Source organism: Micromys minutus (genome assembly GCF_963924665.1).
Source record: "Micromys minutus genome assembly, chromosome: 7".
NCBI classification, from domain to species: domain Eukaryota; kingdom Metazoa; phylum Chordata; class Mammalia; order Rodentia; family Muridae; genus Micromys; species Micromys minutus.
In genome coordinates, this window is record NC_137976.1 from 9,451,139 (window position 1) to 9,468,313 (window position 17,175).

The following is a 17,175-nucleotide window of genomic DNA, read 5'->3' on the forward strand; positions in this document are numbered from 1 at the left end:
GATGCTTGGACTTGTATGTTAATTTGTTTGGTGAATGAGTACTCTGTAAAGAATGAATGACTTTAAAGAAAATGAGAAGGACATAGTGCTATTCTACCTCTGACCAGACTCCAGCCATGGTCCTCACAGGCTTTCATCTGGATGAAGATTCAACTTTGGCTTGTGAAACTAAAGTCTCTCTACATGATTTCATACATTCCTCTCCTCACATTACGACACTTAAAACACCGACGTAGTTCCTAACTGAGAAAATCTGATTCCTGGCTTAGGATGACTGTTCACAGCTTACTTGTCAAAGTGTTTGTCTGAGAAAGGTTAAGGCAACCCCAAGCATTTACTGTGTGTTCCAGCCAGCACCTGACAGAGGCCCCTGACAATCCTGTCTCAGAGCAATTACTCAAAGATCTCAACAGCAGTGCATACAAGTATTTCCCACAGCTTAGGGATTTCTCTCTCAAGAATAAAAGTCATTTGTTTAAAATGTAATCACAGGGCAGGAGAGGCTTCATTTTCTACAACTTACAAAGAGAGAACCTCCACTTGGATATAGCAGGCATGTTGGATCTTCTTTTCATGGCAAGAGCACACTACTGGTTTACACCAAATACTTATGTATTTTCACCCTAGTTGTTGTATATTTTTGATAGATATGAGCACTGATTTTTGAAATATAGATTTTAAATAATGCAATAACAAAATAGAAGTACTCATTAGAGGGAAAGCAGGGCATTGTTTTCACAAGATTGCAGTTACCATCCTCTAAGTGAGGTGTTAATATTCTCCACACCTGATATTTATGCTAATATTTAATTCATATATATATATATATATATATATATATATATATATATATATATATATATGTATAAATTTCTGGCTGGTTTTCTGGGGCTTGCCTGGCTGGTTCTGGAGGAACTATGCTCAGGGTTTTCCCTGGTCCCATATGTGTGTGTGTGTGTATACATATACATATCTCAAAAATGTCACTACTGAGATTTTTCCATACAAAACTGTGACATAAATCTCTGTTGTTTGAAACCACTAAGCTTGTGACAATTTCTCAGAATAGCCGCAGCGACCAATGTCATTGCGTACCCAGAACAACTAAGGATGGCTTTTCTGAAGTAGAAAAAATTTTAAAGTACATATATCTTCATTGTGTTCTGCGGAATTCTTATTGCCTGGATGCTTGACTGGGCTACATTTTTCTTACATTTTCCGTTGCCTCCTTTATTTGACAGTGGAGTTACTTGGAAGTGGCTGCTTTTGTTTTAGTGTCCTGTAATTTCAGCACTTTGGAGCATTGCTCCCACATAGAGATCATGGATAGCAGACCCTTAATGCATACATGATTTATTGACCTCATTCTCTTATCACTGTTTTTCAGATGCAACATCTTAAATGTCCTGGAAGAATAATAACTGCAAAATGAACCATGCTTTAATCCAAAAGAGTATTCATTTTTTCTATTCTTGTGGTTTTGAAACATTTAATGTACACTTATTTTAAATAGTATGAGGATTCACATACCAAAACAATAATGTAATAAGTGCAATTTGAGAGAAAAATAGCATGAAATATGAAATATATACTTCTTTCAGATATATATTGTTTCTCACATGCTTTTTTTTCTTGTGGATCTGACTGAACACAAATAAATATGCTCTCAACACCATTCCTTATATAGTATCTTACAGCTATAGTCACAATAACATATAACATGTCTCTTGAAATTTTACCCCACCTAATTGAAATTTCAGGTTTTTATTCATATCTGCATAAATACTCATCCCAAGCTTTTAGTGTTACTATTTTGCACTCTATTATAATAAATTCTACTTTTTAATAGTCTATAAATTACTTAATATATATTTAGTACATTAGTATTAGTATTAGTATTAATTAGTATTTAGTATATATACATTTCTTGTTTTATTTTCAATTAGCCATAATTTTACAAATGGTTTTGAATAATCATTTTAGTACCTCTATTAGTCTGATGTTGATAGAAAATTTGACTCAGTATAAATTTGATTACAATATTTATCTAGGGCAAAGGGTCTTTTTGGCCAGTGCTACTATTTGGTTTGTCTTATTTTTTCAGGGCTTACTTTCTTTCAGAGGGTAGAAGTATTTATATTGTTATGTTGTAGAGCTAACTGTTTTAAATTGACAAGAAAGTAGGTAACACACTGTGTGAAGTTCATATGTCCACACTACAGCCTTGACCGAGAACCTGCAGATAATGTGAATGGGTTTTAGAAAGGAATTACTAAATCACTCTCATATTTCTAAAATCGACTCCAGTTTACAGAGATATGAGAATAACAAATCTTTATTATCGAAGAGTTCTCAACTATTGTAGTGTGAATGACTGTGGACTAGTATAAATCAGTAGCAATCAAGATATTGATCATCTGTTGTGGGAAGTTTATGCACAAATAACATGGTGACCTTTTTGAATGGTGTTAATGAGTAACAAAAATGTGGCCCTACTGTGGGAGGCCCAGAGGAATAGTCCAACATAACCAGAAGCATGGAGTGTTTCTTAAACCCTGTGTCATAGAGAGGCAGGATGAGAAGTAGGAGAGATTAGACAAGCTTCTTCTCCCTGAGATGGTAAGTTCATTAACAATCCCCCAGATACAAGAGTCAGAATGTGAAACCAGTGGCCTCTTCTCTACAGGGCACAGTAATTCCCTCCTCTGTGCCTCCTCCTTTTTAGTCAGAGTTTGGTGTGTACACCATGGCTTTTAAGACCTAAATGCTGACGACTTTGCCCTTGACAAAGTGATGGGAAGTCTCAAGCGATGGCTAAGACTGTATGTCTTCACTCCTCTACTGTGTTGTTCATTAGGTTAGTCAGGGTCATTTCATGTGTTATGAGTGTAATGAAATGATGGGTACCTTCATACAATGGATTTGTTACTCTCAATTCACCAACAAAAGTTCAGTCAAACTGTAGCTCAGTGGGAAGTTAAGAAGTATGGGATGCTAAATGAAGAGATTTAGAACAAGAAGACCACCGTGAGTCTAATAACCTTTGTCTTTCCCTAATTGGCTCTTATCATTATAGAAATTATTGGGTCATGGATGGAATTTGTGGCATTGTGTTGTACATTTTTATGACATCTAGATATTTGTTATTTAAATGTACTTATGTATCTGTCATCTTCTTATTTACTTTGTATCTTCTTAAGCCATTATACATGCAGTCACAGTTTGTATTAGTAGAATCAGCTTAGATTTCTTCTCACAACTTGGTGACCTACAATAGAACTATACCAACCAGACCCACCAGAGCTCCCAGGGACAAAACCATAAACTAAAGAATACACATGGAGTGACCCATGGCTCCAGCAACATGTGTAGTAGAGGATGGCCTTGTAGGGCATCAACAGGAGGAAAGGCCCTTGGTCCTTTGAAGGCTCAATGTCCCAGTGTAGGAGAATGCCAGGGTGCGGAGGTAGGAGTAGGTGGGTGGGAGGGGGAGCATTCTCATAGAGGCAGGAGAGATGGGATGGAATTTGGGGATTTTGGAGAGGAAACTGAAAAAGGGAATAACATTTGAAATATAAATAAAGATATATAGAAAAGCAAATCACTCCATAGGAAATTTCAAGTGATAGTTTCTTGAAAATTTGAAAGGTCTCAGGAAAATTCTGGAGTTTGTGTGTGTGTATGTATGTGTGTGTGTGTGTGTGTGTGTGTGTGTGTGTGTGTGTGTGTGTGTGTGTGTATGAGTTCCTGTCCTGAATTCCTTCGGTTATAAACAACCTTGTAAAAGTGTAAGCTAAGGAAACCCTTTCCTCCCCAACATGGTTCTTCCTCATGATGGTCTGTGCAGGAATACAAACCCTGACTAAGGCAGGTATGATATAGTTTACTTAGATGATAGAGAAATGTTAGTTGGGAGCATTTGTGCTCACAGATCAGCACTAAGGAAACCAGGGATGTGAAACATTCAGTGCTGTCTCTTCAAAGGAAAACATGGATAACTTAGTTTTCTGCCCTTAAGGCTGGGAATGGATGTTGATAAACAGTCTAGTGACCTCTGCATTGTCTGCATGGCCAAGCCACACCTGCCTCCACTAGACTCATGTTTCTATCAATTATCCTCCCTAGACCTCTATCTTGAGCATAGTTTCTCAGTCAACAGAACCCATCTTTATGGGAGATGTCACCTTACAAATGGGAGCAGAGGTCATAAAGACCTTGTGACCTTTGTACTGTATGACTGAGACCATACTAGATCCTCCCCAGAAACTGAAGGTGTCAAATGCTATCCATCTATAAAACTGATCTTTATGTAATCATGTCTTATGCTTTATTGTGCACATGGAATTGGATTAATTATCACAAGGAAACCTTTTCCCAAAAGTTGTATTGTTCTTAAATATGTCTAAAATAAACTGCCCAGTAGCAGAATTTCAAAGTTTGAACTTAACACCTGCTACTGAGTCATGGTGAACTGGGCTGCTTTCTTGCCACACATGAATCAACACTTTGGCAGTCTCGATGGTCACAGAGATGAGCCACAAATGACTGAATCTAAAACAATTTTATGAGATTATTAATATGCCAGATAACCACACAAAATCCATAACAACAGAAATTCAAATCTCTGCTTAACAACATGGTTACAATAAATTGCCTTGTATATTTTATCAAAAGTTAGGATTTCAAGTTCTTGGAGGTCAAAGTTTACTCCAAAACATAAAATATTCTGTATTTATTGGAACAACTTTAGAACAGAACAATTAACTTCTACTTTTAGTATGTTAAGGGTTAATTTTTGAGGAAAAGGAGAAAGATAAAATGTCAGAAAATGAAATCTATAATGGCATAGAACTCTGTCAATCTACACACACACACACACACACACACACACACACACACACACACACACACACACACAAACATACACACATTGTTTCCATGTATATGATTGTGTACTGTGTTGTGGTTGTGTATCATGGTTCAGTAGTCATAGCATCAAAAGAAGTAGAAGTAATATAGCGATGCTAGATCTATAATAATGGAAAGACTCACTTGAAAAAGTGAATAGGATTGATCACAGGATCATCTACTGGGAAGTTGGCCATCATTCTTGTCTATTCACCTCCAGATTCACATGATGCTGAGACATAGAATTCATTAGATTATGGAAGGTTAACTGAAGGTGGAGTTCTGTGATGTAGACTTGGTGGTTACCCATGGTATGTGTGGCATTCAGAAATACAGCTATTTTTAAATCCCCAACATTTGTGTAAGTTCCTCATGCTCCTGTACACAAATCCAACAAGCTATGGGTTTACCAATTTGATTTAGATGGGATTATTTCTTTAGCTTGTTGATGTCCTATCTAAAATAAATTGTCATTTGTCCCTGTGTCCCCAGAAAAGTGGCATGACAGATTGGTATACAACTGTAGGGCAAGACAGAATTATATATGAGTTTTGGAAGAAAAACCTTGGTTCCTATTGTGGGTAATAAGACTGAGGTTGTTCCATTTGAGGGAGGAATAGTCACAGTGGCAATCCCATTTTTCTATGTGGTATAGAATGGCATGCCTTTTTGTTCTAGTGCCAACTACACTATCATTTTTGTAGATGAAAATACCAAGGCTAAGATGTCTACACATACAGAAAGTCAGTGGAGACAATGTTTGGGGAAATTTTGGATGGGCCATCTATTCTGTGGACCATGGATTGATTAATGAGGTCTGAAGCTTTAATGCCCAAGTTTAGAGGAATGCCAGGATGGGGAGGAAGGAGGGAGTGTGGGGAGAGCGCCCTAATAAAGGCAGGGGAAGTGAAAATGATATAGGGGAATTATGGAGGGGAAACCAACTGGAGAAAGGGATAAGTTTTGAAATGTAAATAAAGAAAAAATGACCAAACACATAGCAAACCCTCCAAACACTCAAGGTGCATTGCAAAGAGATAAGAAAGGGTATAAGCATCCAGTTAAAGTGGGATAGTATTGAGAGTAAAGTGCTATCTTTCAGGAATGGGCACAAATGTGATTACTTGCCTTCATGGATTAGAAGTTGCTGTGGTGACCTATAGAATGTGTGACTGCACAAATGCAACAGAGTAAAGAGAAAACAGTCATAGTCAGGTTTCTGTTGATAATGGCACACTAATGCTCCCTAGTAAAAACAGACAAGGAAGGAACACAAGATCCACACTGGAATTCCAGCTGTGACATTTTCATGCTTCCCAGATGAACAAGACCTTGGGGATTCGTAAGTACATGGGAGATATAAGCTTATCTGAAGGAGGGGTGTGCAGAGGAAATGGAGCATTTGTGAGGTTGTGACTTTCACTGATGGAGTTGTACTTCAGTTACACAAATTCCTGCAACTGTTTCTTTACTCACCATTCTGCTGCAAGACAGCCCCAAATAATCATTGGTTCACCAAGTTGGAATCAGATGGATCATTTCTTTGGTCATCGTACCTTATCTTGGGTGATCAGACATTTATTTTCATTTTCCCAAGAAAAGCAGTACAAGAACATTAACATACCACTGAAGTAAACTTATATTTAATGTATATTTATTATAGAAACAACAAATGTAAATTATTTAATGAGAATTTTTTTCTTTCTTTTCTTTCTGTTTCTTTTTAGAGACACAGACTTCTGTAGAATAGGCTGGCTTTGGGTTTGCTTGCTGTTTAGCTGAAGTTGACTGTGAACTCCTGATCCTCCTATCTTGACTACCAAAGCGCAGCTATTTCAGTACCACAACATCCACCAAAATTCTTCCATAGTTTCTTGTACTTACTTATCAAGATAGAAATAACAGTGACACAATTACAGAACAAACTAACCTTTGCAGAACAAAATCTCGAAATCTAGGGCAGGCATAGTTACTAGCTGAGTGTGGTCTTAATTCAGATTTTCCCCCTTTCAAAGATCTCCAGGAAGCAGAGGAAACAGGGAAGCAATAAAGATGTTCAGAATCTTTTCTACTTTCATCACATCATGTCACTTGCATTTTTTATTTTGGCTTTATGTAGTTGTCTTTTGTCCTCTGAAAGACTGTAATCATTCTAGTGTGGGAAATAGTAACTTTGTATCATAGGAAATCTGTTTGGTATTCAGTTGTTTCTTGGTATTCATGCTAATGTTCTCTGGCCTTTGAGCAAAATGTATCCTTAACCAAAAGCCAAGTTCACTCTAAAAATACTAGTAATAATGACCTTTTAATAGTATAGAGATAGCATGTAATAATTAGCCTGAGAGCATAAATCACCCACAATGTAGCAATCTCGGGACATTTCTGAGGCTTACTTGGACTTGCTATGATAAAAGGAAAAGAAAACAATCCCTGATAGATATTAGTCTCAAGGTAATTTAGGAATTAAGTTCTTTATTTTTCTATGCTCCCTTGGTATTGCTAAGGAGTACTATAATCTGACCATAGTGACACTTGAATATTTATTTCATTTTCTAATGGAGAAGAATGCTCTAAGAATGCAGATGTCTAAGCTGTTAATTCCATAAACTTTTTTGGTTGCCAAGGAAATAGGAAAACTTGAACATTTCTGCAAAACTAATTTGTAAGCCTGTTTGCTTCCATTTATATTGTAACTATCTCCTTTAACTATTGATTTTTGTCTTCATGGTCCTTAAGTCTCTTTGATTTTGTTTCAGTGTTTTTGTCTTTAAAGGGATTGTAATAAAATACCTATGACAGATGCTGTCTCTCTTTTAGTTAATGGTTCACTTCACAATAATGAAGCTTGGAAGAACCAGAGCAGGTTTTCTTCTCACTCTCTTTCAGGTTGATAATAAAGGTTTGCCAACCTCCCTATTCCTGTGTAGTCTAATGTTGTGTAAAACCTTTTGTGAAGTAGATGACATTTTACCTTTGTTCCCCTCCAATACTTAATTTGCTTTGAGTGTTAGAGAAAGGAAGAACTCTATGTGCTTTTCCCTTTATCTACTTGCTTTAGAAAAATTCAGCATTTCCTACTCAACAATATAAACATCAATACTTGGGGCAGTTTTGAAGTCTGCAGATTGTCTACCATAAGAAATTTTCTGGGAGCATCACACCCCTGGGGAAGGCTAAGAGGCATAGGAAAGAGGAACATGTCTTGAGTTCAAAAAGACATCTGAGAAGTATAATATTCATAAGTAGAGATGATAAAAGAGAATTTACACATTTAAAAGAAAAACAATAACCTGGATTAAATCTATATCAACCTCATGACTTTGTTATCCTAGACAAATTTTGCTGAGGTTCAGTTTCCTTATCTAAACAATAAGTTAGTATTGCTCACATATAGAACTAACACACAGAAACACACAGAAAGACAGACAGAGACAGACACTCACAAACATGAATTTCTATACAGATCTTGGAATGGAATCTTTAAAACATGTTTATATATATATATATACATATATACATACATACATACATATGATTAGGACGAAATGTGTACAAGGTCAAATGGACACTGGAAGTTTTGCCTTTGCTTTAAGATTTTTATTTTCACATGCTGTGATCTCCAGATTTATTTCCTAAGATTTCACTGCTTCCCATCTAGCTGCCATCTTGAATCTCTTAGTTGACATAAAAGCTCCATCTATCAAGAACATATAGTATAAATGAACTGATGGCCTTCCCTGCAAGCTTGTTGTCTTCCAGTAATTGCTGCTCTGATTAACTTCACTGTCCTTTTCAACATCCAAGCTGTAAATGAAGCTGCCATTCTGAGCATCTTCTTCCTTTCCTCTCTAGTAGAGCAGTCCTATCAACACTGAGAATTATGCAGAGCAAACTATCTTGAAAAAATTCCTTCCTTATCACAACAGTATCAACTAACCGAGATCCCACAGAGCTCCCAGAGACTAAGTCACCAACCAAAGAGCATACATGGGCTGACCTCTGGCACATATATAGCAGAGGACTGCTTTGTCTGGTCTCAGGGCAGAGGATGTGCCTAATCCTATAGAGACTATATACCCCAGGGAAGAGGGATGCTGGGAGCTTCACTTGGGGATGACTGGATAAATGAAGAAGTGGGTGAGTGGAGGTATGTGAGAGCATCCTCTCAGAGGCAAAGGGAGAAAGGGATGGGGTGAGGAACTCTGGGAGGAGGGACCAGGAAGGGGCCAATATTTAAAAAGTAAATAAATAAAATAATTTAGTAAAAATAATTTCTTGATTCTATTTTACCACATAGTTATTGACTCATTCCTCATTATTAATGCAAATAATTTATGTCTAAAACTTTAAATGCCATTTTTGTTTGTTTCTTTAAGTTACTTTTTTATTTTACAGTTCAGTCATTTCTCCCCCCTCAGTAACCCCTCCCACACTTACTTATCCCAGCCCTTCTCCCCCTATCTCTACGAGCATGCTCCCTCACTGCCAGGCACCTCCACTTCCTAGGGCTCCAAGTCTCTCAAGGGTTAGGCTCATCTTCTCCCACTGAGACCAGTCCAGGCCGTCCTCTGCTGTATATTTGTCAAGGGTGTCAGACCAGTACTTGTGTCTGAGTCAGTGTTTGTATTACACACACGCATGCATGCACAGACTATCGTGACCAAGGAGCAAGTTGTGGAGAAAGAAGTTTATCAGCTTACAGTTTCTCATTGCTGTCGTATTGCTGATCATCACCGAAAGAAGTCAGGACAGAAACTCACACAGGGCAGGAACTTGGAGGCAGGAGCTGATGCAGAAGCTATGGAGAGTTGTTCCCTACTGGCTTGCTTCCCCTGGCTTGCTCAGCCTCCTTTCATATTGAACCCAGGACTACAAGCCCAGGGATGGCGCCACCCAGCACCATGGGCTGGATCTTCCCCACTTGATCATTAGCTGTGAAAATGAGTTACAGCTGGATCTCATGTAGGCATTTCCTCAAGGGAGACTCATTTCTCTCTGATGACTCCGGCGTGTGTCAAGTTGACACACAAAACTAGCCAGAACAACTCATATGCCGCCTGGTTTGTGGCTCAGTGTCTGAGAGATCTCAGGGATCCAGGTTGGTTGAGACTGCTGGTCTTCCTATGGGGTCGCCCTCCTCCTCAGCTTCTTCCTCTCTTTCCCTAATTCAATGTTTTTTCCCTAATTCAATTCAATTCTCTTTTCCCTAAGTCAATGGACTCAAGACCCTGACATGAGTCCAGTGGTTGGGTGTAAGTATTTGCATCTGTCTCAGTCAGCTGCTTTTTGGGCCTCTCAGAGGACAGTCATGCTAGGCTCCTGTCTATATGCAGACCATAGAATCAGTAATAGTGTCAGGCTTTGGAGCTTCCTCTTGAGATGCATTTCAAGTTGGGACAGTCATTGGACCTTTATTCTCTCAGTCTCTTCTCCATTTTTGTTCAAGCAGTTCTTTTAGGAACAATTCTGGGTCAGGATTTTTGACTGTGGATTAGCAACACCATTCTTCCTCTTAATGCCCTGTCTTTCTACTGAAGGTGGAATCTATGAATTCCCTCCTCACACCATTGGACATTTTATCTAAGGTCCCTCCTTTTGAGTCCTGAGAATCTTTCATCTTCCCTGTCTCTGGTGCATTCTAGATGGTCCCCCCACCTACAGTCCCCTGAGGTTTCCTGTTTCTATTCTTTCTGCTGGGCCTCATGGCTTCTCACCGGTCTCCCCCTGACCACACCTAATGATGTTTTCACTTTCCCTTCCCTGTCCCTTTTCCAACCCATGTCCCTTCCCCCTCCCAAGTGGGATTAAAACATCCTCAGTTGGGCCCTTCCGCTTATTAACCTTCTTGAGTTCTGTGAATTGAATTCTAGGCATGTACTGTTTGGCTAATAGCCACTTTGTAGTGAGTACATACCATACATGTCTTTTTGGATCTGAGTTACATTACTCAGGATGATATTTTCTATTTCCACCCATTTGCCTACAAAATTAAAGAATACCCTCATTCTTTTTTATTAGATTTTTAAATTTACATTTGAAATGTTGTCCCCTTTCTCCCTTTCCCCTCCATACATTTATTCCATTTTCCCTTCACCTGCTTCTATAAGGGTGTTCACCCCCCATTCCTGACTCCCTGCCCTGACATTCCACTACACCGGGACATATAGCCTTGGTAGGAACAAGGGCTTCTCCTCCCATTGATGCCCAACAAGGCCAACCTCTGCTACATATTCAGCAGGAGCCATGGGTCCATCCATGAGTATGCTTTGGATGGTGATTTAGTCCCTGGGCACTCAGGTTAGGTGGTATTGTTGTTCTTATGGAGTGTAAACACATTCAGCTTCTTCAGTCCTTTCTCTAACTCCTTCACTGGGGACACTGTTATCATTTGAGTGGTTGGCTGGGTGCACCCAGCTCTGTTTTTGTCATGCTTCAGCAAAGCTTCTCAGGAGACAGCTCAGTCAGGCTCCTGTCAGCATGCACTTTTTGGCATTAGCAATATTGTCTAGGTTTGGTGACTGTATATGGGCTGGATCTCCAGGTGGGACAGTCACTAGATGGTCTTTTTTTTAATTCTCTGCTTCCAACTCAGTCTCTGTGTTTCCTCCTGTGAAAATTTTTGAGCCCCTTTCTAAGAAGGACTGAAGCATGTACACTGTGGTGTTTGCTCTTCCAGAGCTTCATGTGGTCTGTGAGTTATATCTTGGGTATTCCAAGCTTTTGGGCTAGTATACAGTTATCAGTGATTATATTCCATGGGTGTTTTTGTGTGATTGGGTTACTTCACCCAGGATGATATTTTCTAGTTTTATACATTTGCGTAAAAATTTCATGAAGTCATTGTTTTTAATAGCTGAGTAGTATTCCATTGTATAAATGTTCCATATTTTCTGTATCCATTCCTCTCTTGATGGACATCTGGGATCTTTCTAGCTTCTGGCTATTATAAATAAGGCTTTTATGAACATAGTGGAGCATGTGTCCTTGTTATATGCTGGAACATCTCTGTATGACTCTGGCAGAGCCCCTGAGGAGGCATCCATATCTGGTTCCTGCCAGTAAGTACTTCTTAGCACCAGCAATAGTGCTTGGGTTTGGTGGCAGAATATGAGGTGGATCCCAAGGTAAGGCAGTCTCTGAATGATCTTTTCTTCAATCCCTGCTCCTCTCTTTGACCTTGTATTTTCTCCAGTGAGTGCTTTGTTCTCCCTTCTGAGAAGAAGAACTGAGGCATCCACATTTTGGTCTTTTTTTTTTTTTTTTTAGCTTCATAATTTCTGTGAATTGTTTTTTGGTTATTATGAGTTTTTGGGCTAGTATCTGCTTATCAGTGAATATATACCATAAGTATTCTTTTGTGACTGAGTTACCTCAATCAGGATGGTAGTTTCTAGTTTCATCCATTTGGCTAGGAATTTGAAAAAGTCATTGTTTTTAATAGCCGAGTTAGTACTTTATTGTTTAAATGTAACATAATTGCTGTATCTATTCCTCTGTTGAAGGACATCTGGGTACTTTTCAGCTTCTTGCTATTATAAATAAGTCTGCTATGATGGAGTATATGTCCTTGTTATATGTTGGAGCATCTTTTGGATATATGCCTAGGAGTAGAATAGCTGGGTCTTCAGGTAGTACTATGTCCAATTTTCTGAGGAGCTGCCAGACTGATTTTCAGACTGGTTGTAGCAGTTTACAACCCCACCAACAGTAGAGCAATGTTTCTCTTTCTCCACGTACTTCTCAGCATATGCTGTCATCTGAGTTTTTGATCTTAGCCCTTCTGACTGGTATGAGGTGGAATCTCAGGGTTCTATTGATTTGCATTTCCCTGATGACTAGGGATTTTGAGCATTTCTTTAGGTGCTTCTAAGCAATTTGGTATTCCTCAGTTGCAAATTCTTTGTGTCGCTTTGTACCCCATTTTTAGTAGGATTGTTTGATTCTCTAGAGTCTAATTTCTTGATTTCTTTTTTTCTTATAATTTTAGTTGCCTCTCCTGTTAAAGCAGTTGCAACAAGAAAGCCTAAAAAGGTGTCAATAGTCACATGTACATATCTCAATTTGCCAAAATCAGAAATATGAGTAACATCTATTTGCCATAATTGAGCAGGTGCAAGTTCTCAAGGATCAACATCATTATGTAGTACAGGACATTTAAGGATATCTTTACAATTCAATGTACACATTCTCTAGAAATACTAAATTGCTGTCTCAAGCCGTTACCGTTTTGGTGACACAAAGAATGAGATCCTATGGCTAATTGCTCCTGAGTAAGGCCTATATTCAGCCTACTGTGCAAATCTGCTGTGGCATTGCCCTCACTAAGGGGTTTGGGCAATCCGGTATGAGCTTTTAAATGTCCTATACAGTATGGAACAGTACATTCTTTTAAATTGAGTTGTATTTACATTAATAATTGCAAGACGTGAGAATTAGCAGGATCTAAAAAAGGAACAATTTCAAGCAAATTACAAGCCACAAGTTATATATTGCTATCAGTATCCAAATTAAAAGCTTGATTTTTCAACAATTCAAAAACAATAGCTACAGCACTCAATTCAATTATCTGTGCTGAAGCAGGGGAGAACTCAAGAGAATGAACATGTGATCAAATTACATATATTCCATTTCCGTTAGAAGGGTCATCTGGAAATACAGTAAGCACATTCTCTACTAGATATATATGCAATTTACAAGAAATACAAAAGCATGCATAGAGGCAAATTGTAACAAATTATCTTTTGGATAATGATTATCAATTTTGCCTGAAAAGTTTCCACATGCAACAGGCCAAATATCAGTTTCCTGCAATGACCAACTTTTTTTTTTTTTAACATATGACCAAAATTATTATAGGTTTACTAATTCAACTCTTTTTTTTGTTTTGTTTTGTTTTCTTTTTTTCTTGGACTTCACACAGTCTGTGAGTTGTTTCAGGGGCAGTGCGAGCTTCTGGGGTTAGCATCCCACTATCAGTGACTGCATATTATGTCTGTTCTTTTGTGACTAGGTTATCTCACTCAGGAGCTTGATTTCTTTATATATACTGGATATTAACCCTCTATCAGATGTAGGATTGGTAAAGATCATTTTCTAGTCTGTTTGCTGCCATTTGGTCTTCTTGAGAGTATCCTTAGCTTTATAGAATCTTTGCAATTTCATGAAGTCCCATTTGCCTATTCTTGATCTTAGAGCATAAGCCATTGCTGTTCTATTCAGGAAAATTTTCTCTGTGCCTGTGTGTTCAAAGCTCTTCTCCACTTTCTCTTTCAATAGTTTCAGTGTACATGGTTTTATGCGGTGACCTTTGATCCACTTGCACTTGAAATTTGTACAGGGTGGTAAAAATGGATCAGTTTTTATTATTCATGCTGAATTCCAGTTGAACCTACATCATTTGTTAGAGAGGCTGTTCTTTTTCCATTGAATGTTTACAGCTCCTTTGTCAGAGATCAAGTGACCATAGGTGTGTTGGTTCATTTCTGGGTCTTCAATTATATTCCATTGATCTACCTGCCTATCTCTGTATCAATACCATGGAGTATTTTTTTTTTTTTTACCACAATTGATCTGTAATATAGCTTGAAGTCAGGGATGTCACCTGAGATTTTTTTTAAGTTATACAACCTTATTTTTTAAAAAAGAGATAAATGTAAAATTTTTAAAAACTTAAAAGCATTTTTTTCATAAAACTATACAAATATATTTTTGTCAGTACTTGATTTTTTATAGGTTTGAGAGTGTGCATTGAAAACTTACTAGTTACAAAGAGCATAAAGTACATATAAAACAAAATGTTTCATGGAAATAGTCAAAGTTTTCTTGGTGTGTAAAGACTAAACATAATGATTTTTAAATACCAAGGATTGCCTCAAGGCTGCATTCTTAGCTCTTGAATTTTAATCTTAGCCATTCTGACTGGTGCGAGGTAGAATCGAAGTTATTTTGATTTCCATTTTCCTGATGACTGAGTATATCGAACATTTCTTTGGTGCTTTTCAGCCATTTGAAAATTCTTTGTTTAGCTCTGTCTTCTATTTTTTAATAGGGTTATTTGATTTTCTGCAGTCCAACTTCTTGAGTTCTTTGTATATATTGGATAGCCCTCTACTGGATATAGGATTGGTAAAGATTTTTCCAAATCTGTTGGTTGCCATTTTTCCTAATGACAGTGTCCTTTGCTTTACAGAAGCTTTGCAATTTTATGAGGTCCCATTTGTTGAGTCTTGATCTTAGAGCATAAGCCATTGGTGTTCTGTGCAGGAAATTTTCCCCAGTGCCTATGTGTTCAAGCCTATTCCCCACTTTTTTGTCTATTAGTTTGAGTGTATTTGGAGGTCCTTGATCCACTTGCATTTGAGCTTTATACAGAGTGATAATCATGGATCCATTTACATTCTATTACCTGCTGAACCGCAGTTGGACCAGCACCATTTGTTAAAATTCTCTTTATCCACTAGATGGTATTAGCTTCTTTGTCAAAGATCAAGTGACCATAGGTGTGTTGGTTCATTTCTGGATCTTCAGTTCTATTCCATTGATCTACCTTCCTGTCTCTGTACCAGTACAATGCACTTTTTTTTATCACTATTGCTCTATAGTAAAGCTTGAGGTCAAGGATAGTGATTCCTCCAGAAGTTTCTTTATTGTTGAGAATAGTTTTCAATATTGTGGGTTTTTTATTATTCCAAATGAATTTTCAAATTGCTCTTTCTATCTCTATGAAGAATTGAATTGGGATTTTGATGGGAATTGCATTAAATCTATAGACTACTTTTGTCAAGATGGCCATTTTTTACTACATTAATCCTGCCAATCCATGAGCATGGGAGATATTTCATCTTCTGAGATCTTCTTCAATTTCCTTCTTCAGGACTTGAAGTTTTTGTCATACTGATCTTTCACTTGCTTGGTTAGGGTCACACTATGGTATTTTATAATATTTGTGACTATTGTGAAGGGTGTTGCTTCTCTAATTTCTTTCCCAGCCTGTTTATTCTTTCAGTTAATGAAGGCTACTAATTTTATTTTGAGTTTATTTTATATCCAGCCACTTTGCTGAAGTTGTTTATCAGCTTTAGCAGTTCTCTGGTGGAGTTTTTGGAATCTTAAGATCATCTGAAAATAGTTATATTTTTGGTCTCTCTATTCTTTTCTAATTCATGTCCCTTTGACCTCATTTTGTTGTCTAATTACTCCAGCTAGTACTTCCTGTACTGTATTGAATAGGTAAGGAGAGTGTGGGCAGCTTTGTCTACTCCCCAATTTTAAAGGAATTGCTTCAAATTTCTCTTCATTTATTTTCATGTTGGCTACTGGTTCGCTATATATTGCTTTTACTATGTATAGGTATGGGCCTTGAATTCCTGATCTTTCCAAGACTTTTAACATGAAGAGGTGTTGAATTTTGTCAAATGCTTTCTCAGCATCTAATGAGATGATCATGTGGTTTTTGGCTTTTGAGTTTGTTTATATAGTGGATTATGTTGATGGATTTCTGTATATTGAACCATCTGCATCCCTGGTATGAAGCCTACTTGATCATGATAAATGATATTTTTAATGAATTATTGGATTCAGTTTGTGAGAATTTTATTATTTTTGCGATATTCATGAGGAAGTTTGGTCTGACCTTTTTTTTTTTCTCTTTGTTGGGTCTTTGTGTGCTTTAGGTATAAGCATAATTGTGCCTTCATAGAAGGAATTATGTAGTTTTCCTTTTGTTTCTATTTTGTCAAAGAGTTCGGAGATTATTGGTAATAGGTCTTATATGAATATCTGATAGAATTCCATCTGATTTTTGGTTTTTTTTGGTTGGGAGACTTTTGATGACTGCTTCTCTCTTTTTAGGGATATGGGACTGTTTAGATGGTTTATCTGATTCTGATTTTTACTTTAGTACATGGTATCTGTCCAGAAAATTTTTCATTTTCTCCAGATTTTCCAGTTTTGTTAAGTATAGCCTTTTGTAGTAGGATCTGATGATTTTTAAATGACCTACTTCTGTTTTTATGTTTCCATTTTTAATTTCTGATTCTTTTAAGTTGAATATTCTCTCTGTGTGTCCTCTGGTTAGCCTGGCTAAGAGTTTATCTATTTTATTGATTTTCTCATACAACAAGTTCCTGGTTTTGTTGAATCTTTGTATAGTTGTTTTTGGTTTTGCTTGGTTGATTTCAGGCCTGGGTTTGATTATTTCCTGCCATCTACTCCTCTTGAGTATACTTGCTTTTTTATTGTTGTTTGAGAGCCTTTAGGTGTCCTGTC